This window comes from Protopterus annectens, chromosome 10.part0 (genome assembly GCF_019279795.1).
Source record: "Protopterus annectens isolate FY-2018-M chromosome 10.part0, PAN1.0, whole genome shotgun sequence".
Lineage (NCBI taxonomy): Eukaryota > Metazoa > Chordata > Ceratodontiformes > Protopteridae > Protopterus > Protopterus annectens.
The window spans coordinates 1,172,040,306-1,172,053,080 of NC_056744.1; the positions used below are offsets into that span (position 1 = coordinate 1,172,040,306).

The 12,775-nt window shown below is 39.7% G+C and overlaps 1 protein-coding gene across 1 annotated transcript in view; it reads right to left on the reverse strand.

Moving 5' to 3' along the window:
• The window catches only part of MMACHC (metabolism of cobalamin associated C), a 167,060-nt gene that overhangs the window by 123,105 nt on the left and 31,180 nt on the right, over positions 1–12,775 (reverse strand). The window lies entirely within an intron of this gene.

The following is a 12,775-nucleotide window of genomic DNA, read 5'->3' on the forward strand; positions in this document are numbered from 1 at the left end:
CCTCAAAACAATCCCCCAAAATGAAATAAAAATAAAAAAATTTAATCACAATTCTGTCAAAGCATTTTTAGTTCTGCTGGCACAATTGAAATTGAGGTCAAAACGAGTTAGACAGTTTTTCAACCTATCACCAGCTACTACTAAAAGGCACGTTTTATACCATTAGTGCACCATTTAAAATCTTTTTGTGACTCCTACCACCACCACTAGCTCTACCAATCTCTCTTTTCATATACGGTTTCATTTATTATACCGCCAAACAGGTAGACAGTAGTCTGTCATTCGACACCCATGTAGCTAAAGTAGTTAGGAAGACCTTCTACATTGCCCACCTTATCATGAAGGGATTCTCATCTAGATCAAGGGAGGTCATAGTCTCCCTTTACTCATCACACATCAGACCAATGATTGAGTACAATGCCCCATTCGGGATGTATCTGACCCGACACTTGCAGCAGCTGGAGAGGCCACAAAAGTTCCTCACCAAAAGGATAAAGGGTCTCAAAAATCTGTCCTATGCTGCCCGACTGAAAGAACTCCAGCTCTATTCAGTCGCACGCTTGCTCAGAGGTGACCTTTGCCTAACATACAAGGCCATGTCAAACCCAGATTTGATGAATATGCTTCACCTCAAAAATCTAGATCCATCAGAGCCACAAGGGCGGGAGACTTAAACCTCGACACGGCTATTAATAGGACGTGCTGGAGGGATAGATTCATCACCCAAAGACTCCCTATGCTGTGGAACAAAATCCCAGTACATGTGAGGCAGAGCACCTCGCTGGCCTTGTTCAAGAGAAATCTTGACCAATGGATGGGAGATCGCAGATATACCCCAGGGATTACCTCAGTGTCACTGCTCGACAGAGGCACAGCAAAATAATGGGTATAGTTCCCCATACTAAAGGGGTGGCGTAAGCCACAAAACGATGGGCTAGGCTTGTAAATGCCCTCGGGCAGATAGCCTAGTATGAACCTATGAACCTATGAATGCATTCCAAATTTACAGAAAGTGGATTTAAATGCTAGCAAAAAAGAAGTACTTTTTATGTAAGGGAAAAGAGCAGCAGTGTGGAGTGATGTGATGGTCTCTCTTTACCCTGTTTTCAATGCCATCACAACTTACCTGCACCTTTTAATGTGTTTTCATCATCCTAGGACACTCAACCCGCGGTGGTGGTGCTGCGGTAGCGTTGTTGCCTCACAGTAAGACGTTGTCCCGTTCGATTCTCAGCTAGAGCGTCTTCTGCGTGGAGACGTGTGAATGGGTGTACCTTCGTTGAAGGTTGTGCATCAGGGCTGGTAACTCGGCACGTAAAAATCAACTACCAATCATTAGCGGACCGGAGTTCCACTGTGGCGACCCCTAACCGGGAAAAGCCGAAAGACTCAACAATCATCCTAGGACACTCAATGGGTGAACAGCACGGCTTCCTTCATGTAAACACTATCACTGGTTCATATTGGTCAGAAATACAGCAAATTAGGTTAAATGCAAATCATTACTAATGAAGCATATTAAAGATCAAATTAAGTGTAAAAAAACTATGCCAAGAGTTAACAATGAACAAAATTGTTACAGTATGGCTCGGTCATGCATTAAAACATAGCATGAAATAATACAAATACGGATTAGCCATTATTCAAAAGTGAATCTTTTTCGTACTGAAAACAAATGGCTATCCTAGGAGTCATCTCTGGGTTTTTACACAATGTTCTTTTTCCTAATATTTTGTCACTGTGAGTTTCACTGCAATCTGCTGTACTCTGCAAGCCAGCAGTGACGTTCCTGGGGTTTTCTCCTTTCTCCACTGTGTTATGACCATAAAGTTGGCATAAATTATAAGGGATGTGAGATGCTTGCCCTCCTGTAAAAAAAAGGGTTTTTGTGTTTTTTGGTTCACCATTGTTTACTTAATTTTCAATAGCTATGAAAGTAAACCAAAAACTAACAAATCAGAAAGGAATTTATAAATATAACGCTACAAATTACTTTGAGGAACAGGCACATTTTGCTCAAACTGTGTCAAGTGACATTCTCTTTCTCCAGTGACTAATGTTTCAAAGCGTCAAAAGTTTTCACACGAGTCAGGAAGATCACTCGCATGAGATTTGCAGTGATAGTTATTTAAGTAGACTGTAATATATGGAGTGCTTTGATTATGCTCTGAAATAGAATGTGTCGTTCTGGTCGAGTACAATGGCCACTGTCTGTGTGGCAGCCAGGACTTAAGGGTGTTGCAGATTTTTAAAGGTGCAAAGCTGTAAAAACACTTTGCATTCCAACACATTTTTTTTCTCTCTAACTAGTACTATGGGACAGCTGATACTCTCTGCAATAATAGATGTCAAGATTGAACTTTCAAGCTCCACTCTTGAGATGACATTCTTGTCATCTATTTATTGATCATATATCAAGATGGGTAAGATCTGTAACCTGACCATAGGCCTCTATGGGTACTTTTCCGTTATCAGGGCAACAGATGTAATGGTCGGTTGGAATGTTACCACACTGTCACATCTGAAAATATTTTTAGAAGATGCATTTTGATGCAACCTTTTCTTCACTTTTTTACTGAATTAAATATTTGAAAATTATCCCTAATGGGGAGCATTGGCTCATCATTATTTTGACTTTGTCTCTGCTTGTGGAGGAAAGAAGTTTATTGCTTCATAGAATTGTTCGCCAAACATGTATACAAATGACAGTAAAATACTGTTTTCATGTAATGATGAAACAAAGATGTTCCAAGTATAGCAGCTTCAGGGCAATGTCAATACAAGAAGGGTGAAGATGTTCCAAGTACATCAGCTTCTGGGCAATGGCAATACAAGAAGGGTGACAGGTACGTTACTTACTGTGGCTCCTGACACAGTGCAGTGGAGCTGCTTTTTTGGTCTGACGAATGAAGAACAGTGGGGGAATTTCATCTGACAAGGCACAAACTGGACTATGAAATCATGACGAATGTCATTTCTCTTATGAATAAATCTGCTGAAGTTTGCATCGCCCTGCTGAAGTTTGCATCACCCTTGCTCTGTAGCAACACCTGTGTAGTTTTTAAATGTTTAAGTGGGTTGATTGACCGCAAAAGCTGCACTGTCTGTGTTACTGTCTTAAAATATCTGTGTATTAAGTTGGACTTTTCCACAGTTTAGATGACAGTTTACAACTGTTACCTTCACAGGTTACCTTTGTCTCGCTAACTGTTGCTGCCTTGTTGTTTGTCTGTTCCTTTACTTTTAAAGGGCTTAAAAGCCGTGATGCATGCACATTTTTTAATTAAATAATACATTTGGTGACACTCTAAAAGGAAAGTATAACTTTTAGTATATACATCCGCAGCAGCCGTGTCACCATTGCGAATGCGGGCTAACATTCCACCTGCTCATTACATCTGTTGCCCCGATAACGGAAAAGTAACCCTCTATTTAATACATGAAGCACTTTGATTATGTCCCAAAACAATTAGAAAAATAAGCTCCAATACAAGAAGCTTGCTATAACAAGTTACATAGAGCAAGGTTGTTACACATCAGCGTTACTGTTACAACTAAGCAAACATCACACTGCCAACCAGATAGTAGTCACCACAGAACTACAATGGAAAACTAACTGATTTGAAAGCTCTAGCACATCTCACACAGCCACAAATGACAACCAGTACAGAAGTGCCCTCAAATCAGCCAGGACTTCTGAATGGATGTTAGACACATCAAGTGGACATACTTTTTTTTAGCATTAGTACTACAGGGCGAACTCCCCATTCATTCAAAGATTATGAATGCAACCCTTTGTTAGGTGTTATTGAAATGGAGTCAACAAGTTTACCTCTCAAACTTAGCTTTCAAAATGAATATTTTAAATCCATTTTTTGATCACAATTTCATCATAACCAGACACCTAGTCATATTCTACGTTAAAAAGTTTGATTGTTAACAAATCAGAAACACAATGCATCCATACAAATTAAAAGAATATAAGAAAGCAAGTACTGGGACCTTGCACTTGTATACTTGGCTGGTACACTTTGTGTGGAATTTGAATATTCTCCTTGTGTTCATGTAAGTTTCCTCCAAGGTCTCAAATTTCCTTCTATAAACAAAAGACATGGCAGGTATTATTAGCATGCCAGCCATACCTCTCAACTGTCCAGATTTTCACAGAATGTCCAGCCCTGTTATTTTATCAACTTTATACGTTTATAAAAGCAATACTTAAAATATGTCCCTATTTTGGGGCATTTGTCCTCCCTTTTTGTCAGGCTTTGTCCAGACTTCTTGCACTACGAGGTTGAGAGGTATGATGCCAGCATGTCTTCTGAATGTAGACAGGTTGGCAGGTATATTAGTAATGCTAAACTGTTAATTCACAAGCAGTTAACATACTCCCCTGGCATTCCATCAGAGGCTTGTTTCTGTCCTGTATTCGTTAGTCAAGCTAGGTTCAAACCCTCCATGTCTAGAGTCACAAGAAAGCACGCATACTGAACAGACAGATGTGGAAAGTACAGGTTAGATGTTTTAGTTTATCTAAGATATAGCCTAACAAGATAAGTGGTTGATAAATTAACCTGACAAGGCAAGTTAGAATGTTAATAATGTAGCAAACGCCACCTGAATTTGAAGATAGGAGTGCATGTTTTGTTTAGACACATTTTAAAGCACACACATCCATAAAACAGTTAATCATTTGCAAAAGTCAAATTCTCCACATAGCAAATTATTCAAGAGTTCAAATTAAATTGTAGTCACTAAAGAAAAACTGTGTTTAATGTGGACACATTTTTTTTTTTGCATATTTCCACATTTGTTTGTGCAGTTAGTAAGAGATGGGGGGGGCTTTCCCCAACTTTGCACAGGGGTGCTGTTTTGAGCTGCTTCAATACAAAGGACTTGCTCTGTTTGGAGTCAATGAGAAGTTCATCTATATATGTCAGATTCACAAGTGAGACCAGCCTATGAAAGGTTATGAGCAATTTTTGTCTCTCTTTCAATGGTCGTCGTCTTCTTTCGGCTTTTCCCGGTTAGGGGTTGCCGCAGTGGATCACCTGTCCGCTCATGATTGGCAGCGGAGTTTTACAGTGTCGAGTTGCCAGCCCGGCGCCCAACCTTCCACAGAAGGCACACACACACACACACACACACACACACACACGCCTAGGGCCAGATTTGGAGTGTCCAATCGACCTACAGCATGTCTTTGGGATGTGGGAGGAAACCGAAGCACCCGGAGGAAACCCAAGCGACCACATGGAGGACATGCAGACTCCGCACAGTAGGCACCCCAGCAGAGAATCAAACCCAGAGAAACTCATGCACTATTCTTGCAGATGTCATACCAATTAGAACATCAGTTTTCCAGGTAATGAACTTTACATCAGCCTGAAAGGCAGGTTCAGAGAGTGACAGAGTTCATTTTTTAGCACAATGTTGAGATCCCAAGTAGGAGGAACCTGTTTATGAGGAGGTCCCAGCTATAAAATTCCTTCAGAAACTGCCAGAAATGGCCACAAAATGTACCTTTATAGAGAAGTAAGATAGGCCAGAAAATAGTTGCTCTCACAAATATTAAAAAAAAAAAATATTTAAAAAACAATAGCATAAAATCCTTAATGGATCCCTGGTTATTGGCTAGGCACCAAAAAATTAAATTATTAAAATCTCTTCCACTTGCCAATATGTGATTTTTATCAATAGGCGATTCTCTAGTAACAGGCCTTCTTGGCTCTTAGTACCTGCTGCACGTCCATGTGAAAGAAGTGCTCAAAAGGTATCACAAATGAATCATCCAAGCAGTCAATTGGATGTGCCTTTTATGGGGGGGGGTGTATCAAACTCTCCTTGTCCTGTCCGAGTAGATCCAGTCCTGTCTGAGTAGATCCAGCCTGTGAGGAAACTTGTGCTAATTGCCCCTGGCCAATTCTATACAAAGGGAGAACCAATTTTGCCTGGGCCAGAAGGGAGTCACCACAATAATTTTTGGAGAGTCTTTCTGAATCTTCAGAATTAACCTGGAAGTAATTGGAAAGGGTGGAAATGCATATAGGAATGTTCCTGGCCAAGGGAATGAAAGAGCATTTGTTTTCAAAGCCTACTTGCAGGGAATCCTGGAACAGAATCTGTTCAGTTGCCTGTTTGGAAAGGTGATGAACAAATCTACTTGAGGAGTTCCTCATATATGAATCTACTCTTGGAAGACCTCTACATTGAGTTTCCACTCCTGAGGGTCTGACCAGATCAGCTTAGCTTGTCTACCACTGTTTTGCTCTAAAGGTATACAAAAAGCTGAAAAGGTTAAGCAGCGGTGTTGTGCTAACTCCCAAGCTAACACTGCCAGCTGGCACTGGGGTAAGACCTGGTGCCCCCCTGTTTACGTAAACATTACCATGGTATTGTCTGTCATGATCTGTAAAGGACCTGGGTCCCACAGATAATGCAGAAACCTTATGACATGAATCACTGTAATCATTTCTTTTATGATGTGCTTTGATCTGTCTGAACTGTCCTACAGCCCTTCCATTTTTACCCCCACTGAAATTGCTCCCCAGGCAAAATCTGAGAACTCAGTCAGTACAGACTGTGTTGGAGTGGTTAGAGAAAAAGAGACCTGGATTGTGAAACATCTGATCCCTCCATAAAATGCAGTTCTGACTTGATAAAACCAAAGGTTAAAATTTGAAACTCCAGGGGATGGGTACATATCTTTTTGAGGTACCACTGAATCTTTCTCATGTCAAAGGCAATCATGATAATCATAGAAGCCATCAGGCCTAGTATTGTGAAGAATTCTCTGTCTGTAGTGAGAAATCCAGAAAGACTTCCAGATGCAATCTGCCGCATGGAGAAGGAAAGCCTTTCAAGACATGGTATCTATTACGCAACCTACAAACAATCTTGTGAGACAAGAGTAAGGGAGGATTTTTGCATATTTGTCTTGAATCCCAGCTGTTCTAGGAGGGAAGATACCTTTGTGAAGGACTCCTTGACAAATCAGAAAAGACTCTGCATAAATAAGCAAGTTATCTAAATAAGGAAAATTATACATGCCCTGTAGCCTGCACTGGGCCACTACTGGGGACAGACACTTTAATGATTCTTGGTGCAGTGAACAACCCAAAGGGTAATGCAGAGAACTAATAATGTGAACCAGACACACAGAAACTTAGAAATCTCTTAAAGTTGCTTGCTAGTGGAATGTAATGATATGCATTCTTAAACTCTAAAGCTACCATAAATCTCTGATCTGGGATCAACTTCTTGAACTTTGGAATCTTTATAAAAAATAAAAACGACAAAGAAGGAAGATCCAAAACTGATCTCCAAGACTACTTTTTCTTTGGGACCAGTAACTTTCTGGAATAAAGCCCTTTGCAATTTGTTCTCCAGGAACATGCTCTTTGGCTTCATGATATGCTGAAGCACTGGAGGAAGCAAATCTGAATGGGAGGATGAGAAGAGATTCCCTTGAAAGGAGGGGCTTTTTATCCACTGTCACTTGCAACCCTCCTAAATCACCTTCAAAACTCATTTGTCCATAACAATCCATTGCCAAAATGGGGCAGTGAGAGTCAGTTTCATAGAAAGAGGAAAATATGCTGGGCAGAAGGATGGGAAAGGGTGACCTGGAGTCTGGCACAGTCATTCAGAGGATGGCACCTGATCCATTTTTTTTGGAAAAACTCCCTGCTTTCTGGGATTGTTATTGGTCCCCTTATGCCATCTCTTCTTAGGTATCCACCTGTTAACAGGAGGCACGCCTTGCTTTTTGCATCTTTTATAGGGCACAGAGGATTTGGGAAAAAAAATTTGGAACCTGAAAAATCCTTGAAACTCCCTGCACTTGTTTACCTCTCTCATCCCATTGTTTAACACCTCCTTAGCAGAAGCCCACATAAAACCTCTCTTTCTAGAGAACAGTTCAAGATTTCTAACTTTAAATCATCTGACACGCAGACAAATCTTCACAAGACTATGGCAGACACAAGCACTAGAATCAGTATTAGCACAACTACACACACTTTTTAAGACATGTTTAGATACTTGATATAAATTAACCACAATCGGATTCAAATAAGGCTCACCTTCAGGAAAGTGGGCAGCAGCAAAGTCTCTCAAACTACTGGCACATTTAAGCATAAAATTTCCACATACAGCCTTAGTAATTCAAAATTCTGAAGGCTAAAGTAGAGGAAGAAAAGAATCTCTTACCCAGTCTGCCCAGAAGTTTGTCCTCTTTCTCCAAGAACTGGGTTAGAGGTAGTAAGGCATCTGTTCACATTTGGAGAGATAGAAGAGATGGCTACAGAGTCTGCTCTAAGATGAGAGAAACTATTTATTATCTGCCTTTCTTGGTACTGACGGCTAAGAGCCAGGTGTATTGCAGGCAGCACTAAAAGCATCCTCCAAGAATGGCAGAATAAGAAGAATTGGTACAGAGCATGGGCTTCGTGCTCTAATAAATCACAATACCTGCCCAATCCAGGGGGATCATCCACCTGTTTCCAAACAATAAAATCCCTATGTCTGGAGGAAGTCTGCATTTGTTTTAATTCTCTAAAGAGTCAGAGTCTTGGGCTATAGACCCTAGTCTCTGTCCACACCATAATAATCTGAATAAATATCCTCCTGTTTTGTAATAGAGGAGAAAAGACATAGGATGACGCACTTGACACCCAGGATTAGAAGTCCGCAAAAAAGCTTGTAACCAAGATAATAACTTTTTTGTACAGAATCTATCTTCTTTTGGTCACAATAGTTAACCCTATATTTCTTCTTAATAAGGACATTTTTTGAAGACTGAAAAGGAGAAGGGATATCATCCCAAGCAAGTGGTCTCTTTCCCTGGCCTCTATATGAATACCCAGGATGTCTCCATCATCTAAAATGAACAGTTTTCCCATGCCCAAATCGGAAAGTGGAACAGATGAAGAAGATATGTCTGACACTCTGTCAATAACAGCCAGTAAGACTACAACAGAGGGATTCCAGGAAACAAGTGGTCTGAGGAACCAGCTTCGGCCACTGTAGAGTCACCCACCACTGGCTGGGTCACCGACTCAGCCTGCACTATGCACAAGGACTTGAGCTTTACCTGCTTCTCCTTTCAGTTATGTTGGAAGGAACGAATGGCAGGGCTGGAGTAAATATCCGTGCTGCAGCTGGGGAAGACCCCAGCTGTTGGTAAGGTGCTGTAGCAGGGTCCGTTGGAAAGCAAGTTGTCATTTAGTTCACCTATCAGCATACAATCCTTTAAGATCTTAAAATTCCCTCACACAAACTTATATAAGCAGCACACAAGCCACTTCAGTAAACAAAACCAAGTCATTTTCCCTGGAAACAATTAACTGTAAAATTCACCAAAAGCTTGTAACAAAGTGCACATTAAATGGCTACTGTGTTACTAGAGAGAAATTTCTCAATAGGTAATGCAGTATGCAAGGAACATCTGCCATATGTTCCTAAAATGCTGATATTCTTGCCGAGTCTAATTATGGTGGCTGCTAAAAAAGCAATTACTAGAAAATGGAAATCAAAGTCTAGACCAACTTTACTTGAAGTAGTGAATATAGTAACAGAGACAAAACTGGAATTGGGATCTTCAGGAAAGGGAAGAAGCAAAGTACACAGGAAAAAAAATGGGAATTGTTGAGAACAATATATGCAGAGCAGGAAAGAGGTTTAAGAGGCAGGATTTGAATGAGGTGTATAATGCTTAACTAACAATGACTGGATGGTTTATAAGTGATGTATAATGTTTACAACTGCAGTTGTTTCAATGGTGTCTGTGATGTAAACTATTTGTAACTAAAGTGATATAATGTATGCAAACAGACCTCTCTCTTCAGATCTCAGCCAGTCCACATAAAAGATAATGATATCCACATATACCACATAAGCAAGAGGGAGGGAGTTTGGTGGGAGGGTAAGGTGATGACAATGGACCTGAACATCCAGTCTATATCTGTTTTTTTAACTTTTGAATTTGGTATGAGGAGGTCCATCCTTGTCAACTGCAGGACAGGGTCCTAAGCTTATCCACCAGCTGGGCATTTGTATGGCTATGTACTTCCTATTACTGCTGCCCTGAAGAAAGGCCTAACAGTAGGGATCACATCCAGCTTCCAGAGTCTTATAAAAGTTTTCAGTGAAGATCACATAGCATCTGCACAAATGTCAAAAGATGAATGGTTGAAAAAGGCCTTGACTGCCCTGGATGAGTGAACTCTAGGCTGCGAAAGTGAAGCATTACTATATTTTTGTAACAAAATTTAATACAGTCATTATTTGAATAACCTGACTTTGGAAAATTCTGAACTCGATATTTTGTTGAAAAAGACAGCCCACATTTTATGTGGACAGGGCTATCTGTGGACATCCATACAATGCAACAAATATTTTTCTAACAAATTAGAATTAGTCAAGAATGCAAGCAAGCTGACCAACTGGCTTATGTTTGTTGTTGTGGCCGCCAGATATATAGCTGTGTTTTTTGGTACTTGGTATGAGGTCTATCTTTATTGAATGACTTACGTTTGCTTCAGTGGCTGCCTTGGGTATAAATGACAAGTTTGTTCATAACGACGTTCCTATCTTTGTAAAAAATCAAAATATGCAGGATAAAACACAAGGCTGCATCTCTGAAACCTCTCTACTTGAAGTAATGGCAACAAGAAAGAGTGTTTTCTAAGATGGAACTTTAACTCTGCAGTTGCATCTGGTTCAAGTAGGAAGAGTGAGGTTTAAAAGCACAAAGTACAAGCCTCATTGGGGAATAGAATCCCTGACAGGTGGTGTGATTAGGGATGTACCTTACAGAAAGGGCAAAGAGCACATCCAGTCTTCTTTTGAAGGATGGACAACTGTGGCCATCCTAAAGAATATTTAGAAGATGAACTGAATTAGGCTTCTTAAGATAATACAAGGTCCTTTGTTATTCTGGCTACCAAAAAGAACCTGGAAAAATATAGTCCTTTCTCGCTTGGTGGGAACTCTTGGATGGAACTAGAAACTATGGAACCAGAAATTCTGCCTGTTCCTGACTTGAGAAGAATCTCAGAGAAGCTTGGAAAGGTACAGTGTTGCATTTCTGCATGTTGCGAGGCAAACAGCCCGTAACATTTATATGTTTAAGTTGAGAAGGTGAAAAAAAAAAAAACTGCATAAGCTGAGAAAGAAAGAGAGACTACTGCTTTGATGAAACACTGACTTGCAAATAAAGACGTAATTTAGACATCTTTTATTCTTTGCACGGCCACAAAGTCCCATTGTCTACTGAAGATTACATCACAGAATTAAAATAAATAAATAAATAAAAACAAGCCACAGAACCTGGCCAGTTGTATGATCTACAAGTAAGAACAAGAGTGTGGTATCAGAAATAATCAGACAGGGCAGATTAGTGAAAGAAATATACCTGACATTTAGCAAAATGAGAAAAGTCCAGAATGAAGAAATACTCTAAAACAGCAACTTTTGTCTTCCAACATTCCACTTCAAAGAGATTAAAAAAACAAGCCTGATTTTAAAACGTCTGCATTTGACTCTGTCGGATACAAGTGCCATTGCATTTTAATTATGCATTCATCTCTCCCACAAGACTACAACCCTTTGCCAATCTATCTTATTGCAAAGATGGTTGGGGAAAATAACATATTGTGAAGTTATTTACTACATAAACAAATATGGCTTTCTAACAGATTCTATACATAATCTCCATAAGACTGATCACAATATCAACTCTCTATACTGCTGCATGCCAAATTTATAACAACAACAACAACAACAACAACAACAACAACAACAGGGTTACTAAACCATACCCGTATTTTATGCAAATTATGAAAAAAACCCTACTTCAATCAAGGCATCATTACCAGATTCCTAAGCTACCTTTCAAACAAGTCATACAAAGTTTGTTTGGAGAACCAGCTGTTAGATGTTGGGCTTCACAAGCAGAGCCATTGGAGGCTTGATTCCATTCCAGGTCCAATTGCTAAGCCCCAAACACACACTTTCTTAATGATCTAAAAGACTTGCCAGTTCCAAACATAACTCTGTGTACTGAGGATATGCTGTTAATGAACACAGACAACTAATCAGATAAACTCAATAGATAAAACTACTACAAAACATGCAAATCAGACATCTGCTCTACGGAGCAGGATAACCCAAAACAAGTTCTCTGCAAATGCTAGTAAATCAGCTGTGAGAATCTCTGTGACAACAAAAAAACTAGCAAGTATCAATCTCAGACAGATAAAAAAAAACTCATAAATAACATCAGTCAAGTGTTTATCAGAAATAAACTATTATTGGTTTACTCCTAGTTCCCACACTCTCAATAAGCATATAGAAGCAACAATGGACAAGGTATCACAAGGTATTACAACAGTTAATGCTCTGCTATTAAATTTCAAACCTGCCTTCACCTGAGGCAAGAACACTTGTTTTTCTATTGGCAAAGATGGAGAATGGTCTTTTTATCTTACAAGTCTTCCTCTAATACAACAATGCTGCAAATTGTCATGAGTAAAGTTCGTAGGTTTACATGGCAGAAACCCACCACTGCCTTCGGCTTTAATAACCACACTGCCTACCTCTTTTCCATAGCTATATTTAAAATTAATCTATAACAATGCACTCTGTTGCTTTTTTAAACTTAAAGTCAAAACATTTTATTTTGTATGAAGCAACAGTAATAATGCACTCTTAGTTATGAAAAGCTGCTTCATTTTAACCATGATAAAGTTTTCTCTAAAATTATGCCTGCCTG